Below are 14,398 nucleotides of genomic sequence, written 5' to 3' on the forward strand. Positions count from 1 at the left end.
GTACAGCCTGCTGGACGGGAATTCAGCGCCTGGAACCAAATCAATGGCACAATCGTACGGACGGTGCGGGGGAAGGGTGAGTGCCAGATCCTTGCTGAAGACGTCAGCAAGATCGTGGTACTCAACCGGCACTGCCGTCAAATTGGGAGGGACTTTGACCTCCTCCTTAGCCTGGGAACCGAGAGGAACCGAGGATCCTAAACACACCCGATGGCAGGTTTCGCTCCACTGAACCACCACCCCAGACGGCCAATCGATCCGGGGATTGTGCTTTAACATCCATGGGATGCCCAAAATCACACGGGAGGTAGAAGGAGTTACAAAAAACTCAATCTCCTCCCGGTGGTTTCCAGACACCACCAGAGTTACTGGTGGTGTCTTGTGTGTGAGTAAAGGGAGGAGGGTGCCATCTAGTGCCCGCACCTGCAATGGCGTAGGAAGCGCCACCAGAGGGAGCCCTACCTCCTTTGCCCATCTGCTGTCTAGCAGATTCCCTTCTGACTTGAAGGGTTAAATCCCCGCTCAGGATTGTGACTGGGAGTCGTGTGGCAATTTGTGTGTGTCTCACTTGAATGTCTTGACCCCCCCTTAGCCCAGTCTCTAAGGGCGAGTGTTGACGTTTTGGCCGTTTGGGGCAGTCTCTCTGCATGTGCTCTGTTGAGCTGCAGAGAAAACACTCTCCACAGATCAGCCTCCCCATTTTGGCCCTGTGCGTTTCCCTAACAACGTCAACAGGGGGAGCTGTTGCCCCACAAAGTGCTGCGGCTGTGGAGCGTGGGGAGGGCGGCCCCTTTTCGAACCCGGAAGGGAGAGGGGCGGCGCGTATCCGGTCACGTCCTTCGCCTCGCTCCCGACGGCGTTCCTCTAACCGATTGTCTAATCGTATAACGAGATCAATAAGCCCGTCTAAATCCCGCGGTTCGTCCTTGGCCACCAGGAGCTCCTTCAGGACCAACGACAGTCCGTTTACGAAGGCGGCACGGAGGGCAGTGTTATTCCAGCCAGATCTCGCAGCCGCGATGCGGAAGTCGACTGCATAAGCAGCTGCGCTCCGGCGCCCCTGTCTCATTGACAGCAGCACGGCTGAAGCGGTCTCTCCTCTATTTGGGTGATCGAACACTGTTCTGAACTCCCTCACAAACCCATCATATGTCAGAAGGAGCCGTGAATTTTGCTCCCAAAGCGCTGTAGCCCAAGCGCGTGCCTTGCCGCGAAGCAGATTAATTACATAAGCTATCTTACTAGCATCAGTCGCGTACATGACGGGACGTTGTGCGAAGACGAGCGAACACTGCATAAGAAAGTCCGCGCATGTCTCCACACAACCCCCGTATGGCTCTGGAGGGCTTATGTATGCTTCAGGGGAAGGTGGGAGGAGTCGTTGAACGACCTGTGGAACGTCACTGTTACGCACAGGGTCGACAGGAGGGAGAGCCGCAGCAGCGCCCTGAGGGCGCGCTTCCACCTGCGCGGCGAGAGCCTCCACCCTGCGGTTAAGGAGGACGTTCTGCTCAGTTATTAAATCCAACCGAGCCGTGAAAGCGGTGAGGATCTGCTGCAACTCACCGACCATTCCTCCTGCGGACGCCTGTGCGCCCTGTTCTTCCATTGGCCGTTCAACAGCCGGTTGACGCCCCTCGGGATCCATGACGTTGGCCGAGATATCCTGTTGGGAAAGTGTAAGTACACGGACCCACAACAGGGGGCGCAAATGAACGGACAATGGAATAGGTCAAATAACAACACTTTACTGTTGCGAACGTGCACAACAAATACAACAAATTACAACAATGGACAAAATTCAATTCACAATGGTGTCGTGTGGGCAGGCTCGAAGATAGGAGACGCCTCTCCAAAGTAGAACCGGAACCATATGGTTTCCTCCGCCACAGGACCCCGGGAATACTGGAGCCGCCAAGTTCCGAATGCCCAGGTGGCCACTGCCTCCGCGTGTCGGACCTGGTACTGCTGGCGAGGAACAAGAACACAATTAAACGTGGGCGCGTCTGCACCCAGCAACCTGCACGGCAGGGAAGCTACCTCCACCTCTCGTTGGAGAAAAAAAAGTCTGCAATCACTCACAAAAATCACAAGGGTTACTGTCAAGCAGTCAGCTGAGATTGTTACCTTCCAGGTAGAACAATATCTCGGCAAAGAGGTGGAGACGTCGTCCTGCTGATATACCCCTGCCGATCAGATGATTGGTAACAGCTGTTGCCGGTGATGTGTGACAGCTGTCACCCTGGCTGCTCCTGTGAGGCGGCTGCGCCCTCTGGTGCCTGGAGCCCGCACTCCAGACAGGGCGCCCTCTGGTGGTGGGCCAGCAGTACCTCCTCTTCTGGCGACCCACACAACAACTACCCAATCTACAGCCCGTGGATCCCCACAGGCAACGCTCTAGTTTCTTGTATATTTCTCTGAAACAATTCTGTTTTCATTTAAATGAATTCTCTGTCTTTCACTTTTATGACATTTGAGCCACATAAGGTTGGTTGAACAATAACTTATTCTTCAATTAGCATCTCAGCTCACATACTTCCCAGTGGAGTCACAACACAGGTCTGATTTCAATATTCTTGAGTGAGTGTTGTGACAATACTGTAGCTAGGTAATTCCAGTCATCATGAGTTATAGTTTTACTATGAGTGCCATGAAATGCAAAGTGCATTACCGTGTGTCTAAGCTTAAAGAGTGATAATGTGCAAGTCAAGTGGTAATTTAGCTGTCAAATGTTAGAATTTACTGAGAATGAAGGGATACAACAAAGAAATTAAGTGGTTTTATTGAGCATTATCAAAATCAAAGATTTTTTTTTCAGTTTTCCATGTTTTAAATTGAACACACTGTGTTCACAAAGAGAGGGGTGTGTGCTTAGTTGTGTGTTGCCGTATATTTATGGAAATGAGTACAACAGTCACAACCCTCATGTGTAAATATTTTTGGCAGTGAATAGAGTGCCATCTCCCTAGTGGAAGTGACTGAGGTAGTCAAAAAATTCTTCTGTGGCAAGTCACCAGGAGTGAACAAGATTCTTTCGCCATGAAATGTTGAAGTCCGTGGATGTTGTTGGTCTGTCATGGCTGACACACCTATACAATATTGTGTGGACGTTGGGGACACTGCCGCTGGATAGACAAACGAAAGTGGTGGTTCCCATCTTTAAAAAAGGGACCAGAAAGTTTGTTACAGTTATAGAGGAATCACACTCATCAGCGCCCCTGGGAAAGCCTGAATCAGGGTACTCAAAAGGAGACTTCAGATTCAAGAGGAGAAATGCAGGTTCTGTCCTGGTCATAGAACAGTGGACCACCTCTTTCCCATCACAAGAATATTAGAAGGAGTGTAGGAATATGACCAACCAGTGTACATGTGTTTTGTGGACAAAGAAAAGGTGTACATCTGGGTCCCTCAAGGCATCCTGTGGGGGGTGCTGCAGGAGTATTGGGCACCGTAACTGCTGCAACACACAATCCAGTGTCTATTCGGCCAAAGCAGAAGCTGGGTCCATATGCTCAGCATCACATTAGACCTGTTCCTGGTGGGTTACTCTGCCAAAGCTGCCAGTTTTACCAGTCCTGTTCATGATGTTCATGGAAAGGATTCTGAGGAGGAGTTAGGCACTGGAGGGTGTCCAGTTCACTCAGAATTGCATCTCTGCTTTTTGTGGATGATGTGGTTCTGTTGCCTTAATCAGATTCTGACCTCCAACACACACTGAGCAGGTTTGAGGCAACGTGTGAAGCAAGTGGGATGAGAATCAGCAATTCCAAATTTGAGACAATGGTACTCTATTGGGATATATGTGGGTCACTGTGGCAGTAGACAAAGCAGATCACCCCACACTTCCCAATCCTTAGCCAAGTCTTTTAACTCCTGTGGGATCTCAAGGTGTCACCAAGCCAGCTGGGACATACAATCCCTCCAGTGTGTCCTGGGTCTTCCCCAGGGCCTCCTCCCAGTTGCACTTATCTGGAAGACATCCTCAGGGAGACCACCAGGGCAAATCTCCACCAGTTGCTCAAAGCTACCACTTTGAGTAGCTCCTTTCAAAGTGAAGAAGCAGTAGCTCTACTCTGACTCCCTCCTGGATATTCAAGCATCTAACCCTGTCCAGGAGTGTATGCTCAGATGCCTAACAGAAGAATCTCAGTGACTATGTCGGTGACTTCTGCAAGAGTAATGGCACCAGATCTGCCCAAGTCTTCCATCTCTGCCTCCTTAACAGAAGGCATGTCAGTAGGGTTGAGGGGATCCTCAAAGTGTTCTTTCTACCATTTGACTATATCCTCAGTCCAGGATAACAGCTCTTCTCCCTTTCTGAACACAGCCCAGGTGAAGAACTGCTTCCCTTTCCTGAGTCACCTGACAGTTTGCCAGAACCACTTTGAAGCTGACCAAAAGTTTTTCTCCATGTCCTCTCCAAACTCCTCCCAAACCTGCGTTTTTGCCTCAGCCACCACTGAGCAGTCCAGTACTGCCCTTCCAGTACCTTTCTGCTGATTCCAGAGACCTCTGTGCCACCCAGACACCAATGGCCTCCTTCTTCAACCTGATGGCTTCCCTTACTGCAACTGTCGACCACAGGGTTCTTGGGCCACCATGACAAGAGCTGACAACCATCTGGCCACAGTTCTCCACTTCTGTGTTCCTGGACTCCTTTGGGATGTGGGAGAAGTTTCTTCAGAGGTGTGATTTGAAGGCTGACTGGACATTTTCTTCCTCCAAATGTTCCCAGAAAGCCATTGCCAAACGTATAGTCCTTCCAGGTCGGTTCGGTGGCTTACCCCGTCATCTGACCCAAATCATCACCAGGTGGTGATCAGTTGACAGCTCCGCCCCTCTCTTCACCTGAGTGTCCAAGACACACAGTCACAGGTCTGATGACATGATTACAAAATCTATCACTAACATTTGACCTAGGGTGATCTGGAAAGGTAAAGTTTTGGCAACACAAACAACCATCAACAAATCCAAATATGCATGTAAACATGCCTATATGCCTAGAGTAAAAGATATTTTAAATGTGATGTGAAAATGTCATAAACATATTAGAAAGACTAACAAAGAGGTTCACTTAAGCACATTTTGTTCTGAAAAATTAATCATGAAAAATATGCAAGATTTAATTCTAATTTCTCTTGAAGCACATATGTTTTAAATAAAGAAGTCCTTTTTGAGTACATACATATGCAATAAAAAGTGTGCGTGTGTGGGTGTGTGTGCCACTAAGCTGTATGCATAGAATGTATGAGTGTGTTTGTGCACTGTGCATGCACATGTCCATGAATGATGTGCATGTGTGAACACGCAGCTCGGCGCGCCCGGCGGTAGTGGTCCGTTATTGAGCCTTTGAGAAGCAAAGCGGCTGATAAATTCAAAGTCTTTGTGTAATTGTCTTTCGCATCTGAATACAAATCCCCGCTGCTTATGATTCATCATATTTATTTTTTTATTTCCTCCGGCAACATCTTTTATTAGTTATGCACTCAGCAGCGAGATTTAATTTCTACAGGAGGGGACAGCAATGTCGGCTTGATGATTATTATTGAGAATGTGATACTACAGAGGCTGAAATAAAATCTATAGTGCATTAAAGTGACAGATTAGGAGGGGCGGAGAGTTCATTTACAAGTGTTAAGACATCAGCGGCTAATGCCCTGCAACGCCAAATAACAATCCACCCTGGTCCCTGCTCTGCAGGAGTGTTTGAGGGGAGCACCATACGGGCCACATGAAAATTGTGTACTATGCTCAACAGGGAGCCTCTAGTGGAGATAGCTGAGAACTACTTGAACAAAGCTTTGTTATTAGTTGTGCAGCACAGAACATGCCTGATATTGCAAAACATAATATTATCTCCCCTTATAGGTCAGAAAACTACATAACAGAGTATGACAATGAATTGCTTGACTATATATGTAGATGCTATTGCAGTGTCATCCCTGAATGAGAAACAATTATACAGAAAAGAGCTAGAAGTGTCAGCGTAATTCTTAATTGTTTTGGCTTTAACCTGCATTATAACAGCAGCAGCTGTTGAGGGTTCATTTATCATTGCGATTGCGGTTATTTGTCCAGTGCATCGCCGAACTGAGGAGTGCTCAAATAACATGAACTTTAACAACTAAGGGCACTCTGTTGATGATCAATAGTGTATGGGCTGAAATACACAGCAAAAGTGCATTTGTTGTGTGTCCAACTCCAGTTTGTTATTTACAGGGAGAGTAATCTCAGCACAAAGTAGGGTGCAGGGTGAAAAGCGGTTGCATTTAGTCAGCAAACAGGCATGTTTGAGGTTGTAACATAAAATAAACTAATCAGAACATTGCCTATCAATTGCACTCACAGAATGCAAACCTCTGTCAACACTAGTTTTCAATTCCACAAACTTTTACCTCAGAAAATGTGATCAAATGTCAGGAGTATATATTAAGTTCATGCACTAAATTTTTTTTTCTTTTTTTTTGGTGCTTTTTTTTTGGTTTTTTTCTTTTAACCATTTCATTTTCTGAATTCTTTTTCAGATCATTTTCACAGAACATTGGTTATCTCTGCTATGTACAATTTGTCATTACTTTTTGGCACTTGGTTTCTGACTGATAACTGGAAGATAGACAAACAGTCATAAAATTGGAACCCCCAACCAATTTTGGTGGTGTAGGTAAATCCAAAACAGAAAAAAAATAAAGTGACTGAGGAACTTTTGATTGAGCTATAATGCAAAATGTACATCAAGTGGGCTTTTCAATATTAAATTAAAATGTCCACAAAATCCACAATTTGGAATTCAAGTTCAACATACCCCGACATTGTCGGGACCAGGACCAGCCCCAAAGACTTCTGTCATGTATAATATATATATATATATATATATATATATATATATATATATATATATATATATATATATATATATATATATATGGAATAAATGTTTAACCATCTCTCATCGCCTGAGTCTTATTGTTAGAAGTGGGTGGCAGTCTGATAGAAGCTAAAAAAAAGGTTAACTGACATTATGTGGTTTGTACCGCGGCCAAACATGTTATGCTGAAAAGTCAAGTTTGTTATTATTGTTCTTCTTATTATTATTATTATTATAGCCATGGTCCTCTGGGTCAGGGGAGCGTTATTGCCACAAGTGGAGGAGTTTGAATATCTTGGGTGCTGGTTTGAGAGGAGGGGTGTTAAGATAGGATGGAGCATGAGAACAACAGACTGGGGCACTGCCACACCGTCGTGGTGAAGAAAGAGCTAAGCCAGAAGGCAAGACTCTCTATTTAACAGTTGATTTACATTCCTATCCTCACCCATGGTCAAGAACTTTGGGTAATGACCAATGGAATAAGGTCCCAGAGACAAGCAGCAGAAATGATATTCCTCCATTGGGTAAATGGACTGCATTTATATAGCGTTTTTCCATCTGCATCAGATGCTCAAAGCGCTTTACAATTATGCCTCACATTCACCCCGATGTCAGGGTGCTGCCATACAAGGCGCTCACTACACACCGGGAGCAATAGGGGATTAAAGACCTTGCCCAAGGGCCCTTAGTGATTTTCCAGTCAGGCGGGGATTTGAACCCATGATCTTCTGGACTCAAGCCCAACACAAAATTATTATTATCATTGTAAATATTATTATTATAATTATTGTTAGTATTACTAGATTTGGGCACAAAATGTGTTTCAAAACTTTTGCACACTACTGCAGTAGTCCATTTTGATATTTTTGCTTTTTTTTTTTGCTGTACTTGTCTATAATCTTGCAGCCAAACAAACTTGATCCCTTTGTAGCTTTTAGTCTTATGTTTTTCTAGATTGCTAAAGTTACAAATGTTACAAGCTGCACTCATGAATACTGACTGAACTTTTACATCCTCAAAAACGTAAACAAACCAAAAAAAAAAAAAACCCTTAGTGGTGTTTAAAGCTCATTTAAATATGATCTTTTCAGGCAAGCCTGAATCATTCATGCACATTCTGCATAAATGACTGACCAACAATAGAGACACAAGTAGAGGCAGATGGAATTAACTGTAATGACATAATGAGCGATCTCTTCAGAGCTGACATGTTGAGTCACTCTGCGATCGGTCAAGTCGCATCAATTTCCATCAGAGCTGGAAACCTGAGCTACACTCTATCCTCTTCAGCCGAATCAACTCATCCTCAGATGCCCCCAGATATTTACGTCTGCTGTCTTATTCTGCAGAGCATGGGCTTAATCAGATCCAGAGTCACCTCCATCAGTTTTCAAGCCAGCCGCTGAGAAGAAACAAGACACACACAAGCGAACTAAGACAGACAAGGAGACACCGGAAGACATGGAGGACAGAGGCACATTTTCAGGCTGTACAATGTGCTGGTGAGGGAAGCTAAACCATGCGGGTAGCACTAAGACTGTCAAACATGTTTGTTGAAACTATTACTTTTTTGCTGTCAAATAGAAAAGTGAGGGTGAATAAAAGTGCAACTTCAAACATACATGAATTTGAATTTGCCTACAATAAAAGTGATGACTTCTCTAAATCTGAATCATGTAAATAGTGCAGCAGATAACAGAATATTTGCAGAGGAATCCTTCAAATCCAGTTACAAGCACCAAAGTTTGACTGTCTATACCTTTTGGTACATATTTTAGAAAAATAATGTTAGCCATTTGAATTTTCTATAGGGGGCCAAGTAGGGGTCAATTGAAGAACTGCATAGGGGTAAAAAAAAAAGTTCCAATCATATTGAAAGCTATACCACATTATGTGTCTGATCACAAAGATTCCAATAAGGTATAGTTTGGACTATGTGTGACTGACTGTTCTGGAGTTATGGGGTAAAAACAGCAAGCATGGGCGACAAAGGTCACTTTCAGTTTGTACAGAGGTCAAAAGGTAAAGTTGCTCCAATTATGGTAAAATGTTATGCAAATTATTGGTTGAGTTAGTAGGATTTTAAAAAGGAATAGGTTGCACCATGTGTCATGTTTTGTTATCTTGTTACAGGGTAACATATGTCACATGTCATAGAATTCAATGGGTGTCGACATTGTTTGACCTTTACTTTGGAGACAAAACATTCAACACAGTCAGAACTATTCCATTTGTTAATCCTATTAGTTCAACCAATAATTTGCACCACATTTTACCAAAACTGGAGCAACTTTAACTTTTGACCCCTGCACAAACTGAAACTGACCTTTGTCACCATTCTTGCTGTTTTTACCCCATAACTCCAGAACATTCAGTTATAGATAGTCAAAACTATACCTTTTTGGAATCATTGTCATCAGATACATAATGTGGTATCACTTTCAATATGATTGGAACTTTTTTTTTTTATTTTGACCCTGTGCAATTCTTCAATTGACCCCTACTTGGCCCCCTATTGAAAATTCAAATGGCTAATGTTATTTTCCTACAATATGGACCAACAGGTATACACAATCAAATTTTGTTGCTTGCAACTGGATTTGAATTATTCTTACAGTTATCTGCTGTACTAAAAGTAAATGTAGTTTGATTACTGTCAATGGTGAAATGAAATTGATGGATTCACTGATTGTGTCACTTGAGAAGCTGAGTAAGGAATCACCAAATCTGAGTTTGTCATGGTCCCGGATCAAGATTCAGATCCAGGCTTACGTTGACTTCCTGGATTCAGCCATCAGATTTGTGTGGTGAAAGTGTTGAACTTGAGGAGATATTCACTTATCTCAGCAATGGCACTCTTGTCTCTGGGTCCTCAACCTCTGAGATCAAAAGATGCTTGAAAAGAGCTTATGGAGTCATGAGGTCACTGGACGGCAGTGTTTGGCGACACTGATGTCTTTACAGGAGAACAAAGATTCAGGTCTTTCAGGTCCTGGTGCATCCTGTCTTAATGTATAGTTGTGAAACTTGGACACTAACCAGTGACCAAAGGTATAGATGCCAAGGACATTGGTTCTCTTCTGAGGATAGTTGGATACCGCTGAAATAACTGTGTTAAAAACAAGCACTTATTTAGGGAGAGTCAGATAAGTACTATCACCTCCATTCTGAGGTAAAACCAGCTTTGACTTTTTAGCCATGTGGTGCATTTCTCTAGGCAGGATGTAGTACACAGGTGCATCAGGATCCCAGCATCTTTACATGGCCAAGCAAATAATGGCTGTGGCAGACAGGTGGTTACTTTTGAAAGGTGGAGATGGACTAGTTATCAGCCTGGGTGGGTGCCATTCAGGTGGCAAGGCATAATGGATGAAATGCAGCACCAGCACATGGTCACCTGACCTGATGGTGAATATGTTTTAAAGAATTGACCAACTGTCGCATCATATACAACCCCTGGCAAAAATTATGGAATAACCGGCCTTGGAGGATGCTCAGTCAGTTGTTTAATTTTGTAGAAAAAAAGCAGATCACAGACATGACACAAAACTAAAGTAATTTCAAATGGCAACTTTCTGGCTTTAAGAAACACTATAAGAAATCAGGAAAAAAATTGTGGCAGTCAGTAACGGTTACTTTTTTAGACCAAGCAGAGGGAAAAAAAATATGGAATCACTCAATTCTGAGGAAAAAATTATGGAATCATGAAAAACAAAAGAACGCTCCAACACATCACTAGTATTTTGTTGCACCACCTCTGGCTTTTATAACAGCTTGCAGTCTCTGAGGCATGGACTTAATGAGTGACAAACAGTACTCTTCATCAATCTGGCTCCAACTTTCTCTGATTGCTGTTGCCAGATCAGCTTTGCAGGTTGGAGCCTTGTCATGGACCATTTTCTTCAACTTCCACCAAAGATTTTCAATTGGATTAAGATCCGGACTATTTGCAGGCCATGACATTGACCCTATGTGTCTTTTTGAAGGAATGTTTTCACAGTTTTTGCTCTATGGCAAGATGCATTATCATCTTGAAAAATGATTTTGTCATCCCCAGACATCCTTTCAATTGATGGGATAAGAAAAGTGTCCAAAATATCAACGTAAACTTGTGCATTTATTGATGATGTAATGACAGCCATCTCCCCATTGCCTTTACCTGACATGCAGCCCCATATCATCAATGACTGTGGAAATTTACATGTTCTCTTCAGGCAGTCATCTTTATAAATCTCATTGGAACGGCACCAAACAAAAGTTCCAGCATCATCACCTTGCCATATGCAGATTAGAGATTCATCACTGAATATGACTTTCATCCAGTCATCCACAGTCCACGATTGCTTTTCCTTAGTCCACTGTAACCTTGTTTTTTTTCTGTTTAGGTGTTAATGATGGCTTTCGTTTAGCTTTTCTGTATGTAAATCCCATTTCCTTTAGGCAGTTTCTTACAGTTCGGTCACAGACGTTGACTCCAGTTTCCTCCCATTCGTTTCTCATTTGTTTTGTTGTGCATTTTGTTGTGTGGGCCGCTGAAGAGGAGGTACTGCTGGCCCACCACCACCAGAGGGCGCCCTGCCTGGAGTGCGGGCTCCAGGCACCGGAGGGCGCTGCCGCCTCACAGGAGCAGCCGGGGTGACAGCTGTCACCCATCACCTAAGACAGCTGATATCAATCAACAGGGAGGTATATCAGCAGGACGGCATCTCCACCTCATTGCCGAGATATCGCTCTACCAAGGAGGTAACGAACTCAGCCAGCCATACGGATTAATCCATTGTTGCTTGTGTGTAAAACGACTGAAGACCGAAAAGGACGTATTTGGATAAGTACTCTTATTCCCACATTACAGCGTTGTTTCTGAGTAGAGGTGGAGGTGGTGTTTTCCACCCCACGTGTTGTTGGGTGCAGCCGCACCCAAATCTGACTGTTTCTGTTCCTCGCCAGCAGTACCGGATCCGACGGGCGGAGGCAGTGATCACCTGGGAGTTCGGGACTTGGCGGCTCCAGTATTCCCGGGGTTCGGTGGCAGAGGAAATCAGGTGGTTCCGGTTCGACTTGGACAGACATCTCCTATCGTCGAGCCTGCCCACACGACACCGTTGGAATTCGACTTGTGACCAAAATTGTAATTTGTTGTGTTTGTTGTGCGTGTTCACAACAGTAAAGCTTTGTTATTTGACTTTCTTCATTGTCCGTTCATTTGCACCCCCTGTTGTGGGTCCGTGTACTGACACTTTCCCAACACATTTTCGATTTTTGAGACATATTGCTTTAAGTTTTGACGCTGTCTGTCTTGACGCTTTGATGTCTTCCTTGGTCTACCAGTATGTTTTCCTTTAACAACCTTCCCATGTTGTTTGTATTTGGTCCAGAGTTTAGACACAGCTGACTGTGAACAACCAACATCTCTTGCAACATTGCGTGATGATTTACCCTCTTTTAAGAGTTTGAGAATCCTCTCCTTTGTTTCAATTGACATCTCTCGTGTTGGAGCCATGATTCATGTCAGTCCACTTGGTGCAACAGCTCTCCAAGGTGTGATCACTCCTTTTTAGATGCAGACTAACGAGCAGATCTGATTTGATGCAGGTGTTAGTTTTGGGGATGAAAATTTACAGGGTGATTCCATAATTTATTCCTCAGAATTGAGTGAGTCCATATTTTTTTCCCTCTGCTTGGTCTAAAAAAGTAACCGTTACTGACTGCCACAATTTTTTTTCCTGATTTCTTATAGTGTTTCTTAAAGCCAGAAAGTTGTCATTTGAAATTACTTTAGTTTTGTGTCATGTCTGTGATCTGCTTTTTTTCTACAAAATTAAACAACTGAATGAACATCCTCCAAGGCCGGTGATTCCATAATTATTGCCAGGGGTTGTATTATGATCTTACTGAAACACAAATGGGATGCATGGTCACTTAATGGTTTGCACTGTTGCCTCACAGCAAGAAGGTTCTGGGATTGCTTTCCACCTGGGTCTTTCTGCGTGGAGTTTGCATTTTCCTCCCACTTCCAAAGACATGCAAGTTAGGTGAATTGTTAAGTATAAATTGGCCATAGGCTCCAGTCCAGGGTGTACAACGCCTCCTGCCCTATGTTTGCTGGGATAGGCTCCCAGTAGTCACCCTGTGACCCTAAATTGGAATAAACAGGTATAGAAAATGAATGAACAAATGAAAAACAAAGGATTATTACTTCTGCCAACGAAGTTGGGCGGACGTTATGTTTTCGCCCCAGTTTGTTTGTTTGTGAACAGCCTGGAACCCACAATTGTTCATATATCAGAATTCTTTTTTTTTTTTTTTTTTTTTTTTTTTACAAAGAATTCATATCCTAATAGGCAAGAATAGATTCAATTTTCAAGGTCATAAGTCAAAGGTCAAAGTCTGGAACAATCTTGGAAAATTATCCTTTAACATTGAATGAATTTTGAAAATTCAGAACTCTGTCAAAAAAAGATCAAATTTCTTTAATATTTGAAATCATTATAGAGCTGTTGCCCCCGCAACCTGATCCCGGATAAGTGGTTGAAGATGAGTGAGTCAGAGTGGTATCCCTAACCGACTGACAAAGCATGATCTGGATCTAATCCTGATTACAGCTTTTGGTGCCTTTGAAACCCCCATTTAATGTATATTTTACATTATATCTTAATCAAACGTGCCCCAATCACTCTCATATTTGAAAGTGAGGTGCAGACTGGCATTCACTCAATCACCTGACAAATTTTGATCTGGATCTGATCTGGACTGTGAATTTTGTGGACATCCATCCATCCATCCATTTTCTTCCGCTTTATCCGGAGTCGGGTCACGGGGCAGCAGCTCAAGCAAAGTCGCCCAGACCTCCCGATACACACACACCTCCCCCAGCTCCTCCGGGGGAACCCCAAGGCATTCCCAAGCCAGCTGAGAGATGTAGTCCCTCCAGCGTGTCCTGGGTCTTCCCCGGGGCCTCCTCCCGATGGGACGTGCCTGGAACACCTCTCCAGTGAGGCGTCCAGGGGGCATACGGAAAAGATGCCCGAGCCACCTCAACTGACTCCTTTCGACTCTGAGCTCCTCCTGAGTGACCGAGCTCCTCACCCTATCTCTAAGGGGTGTTAGTTTTGTGGACATTTGAATGTAATATTGAAAAGCCCATTTGATGTACATTTTGTATTATATCTCTATCAAAAGTGCCTCAGTCACTCTTGTTTTTCTTTTATGGATTTACCTACACCAAAATTGAATGGAGGTTCTAATTTTATGCCTGTCTATCTTCTAGTTATCAGTCAGAAACCAAGTGCCAAAAAGTAATGACAAACTGTGCATAGCAGAGAAAACCAATACTCTGTGAAAATTATCTGAGGAAGAATTCAGAAACTTGACAGCACCATAAAAAAAAAAATCTTATTCAAGGGCATGAACTAAATACATACTCCTGACACTTAATCACATCTAATTTAATTTAATTTTATGAAAAGCCACTTCCAACAGGACTTTGACATTGAAATTTTTTTTCCAAGGTAAAAATTTGTGGAATTAGAAACT

This window comes from Thalassophryne amazonica, chromosome 13, assembly GCF_902500255.1.
Source record: "Thalassophryne amazonica chromosome 13, fThaAma1.1, whole genome shotgun sequence".
Lineage (NCBI taxonomy): Eukaryota > Metazoa > Chordata > Actinopteri > Batrachoidiformes > Batrachoididae > Thalassophryne > Thalassophryne amazonica.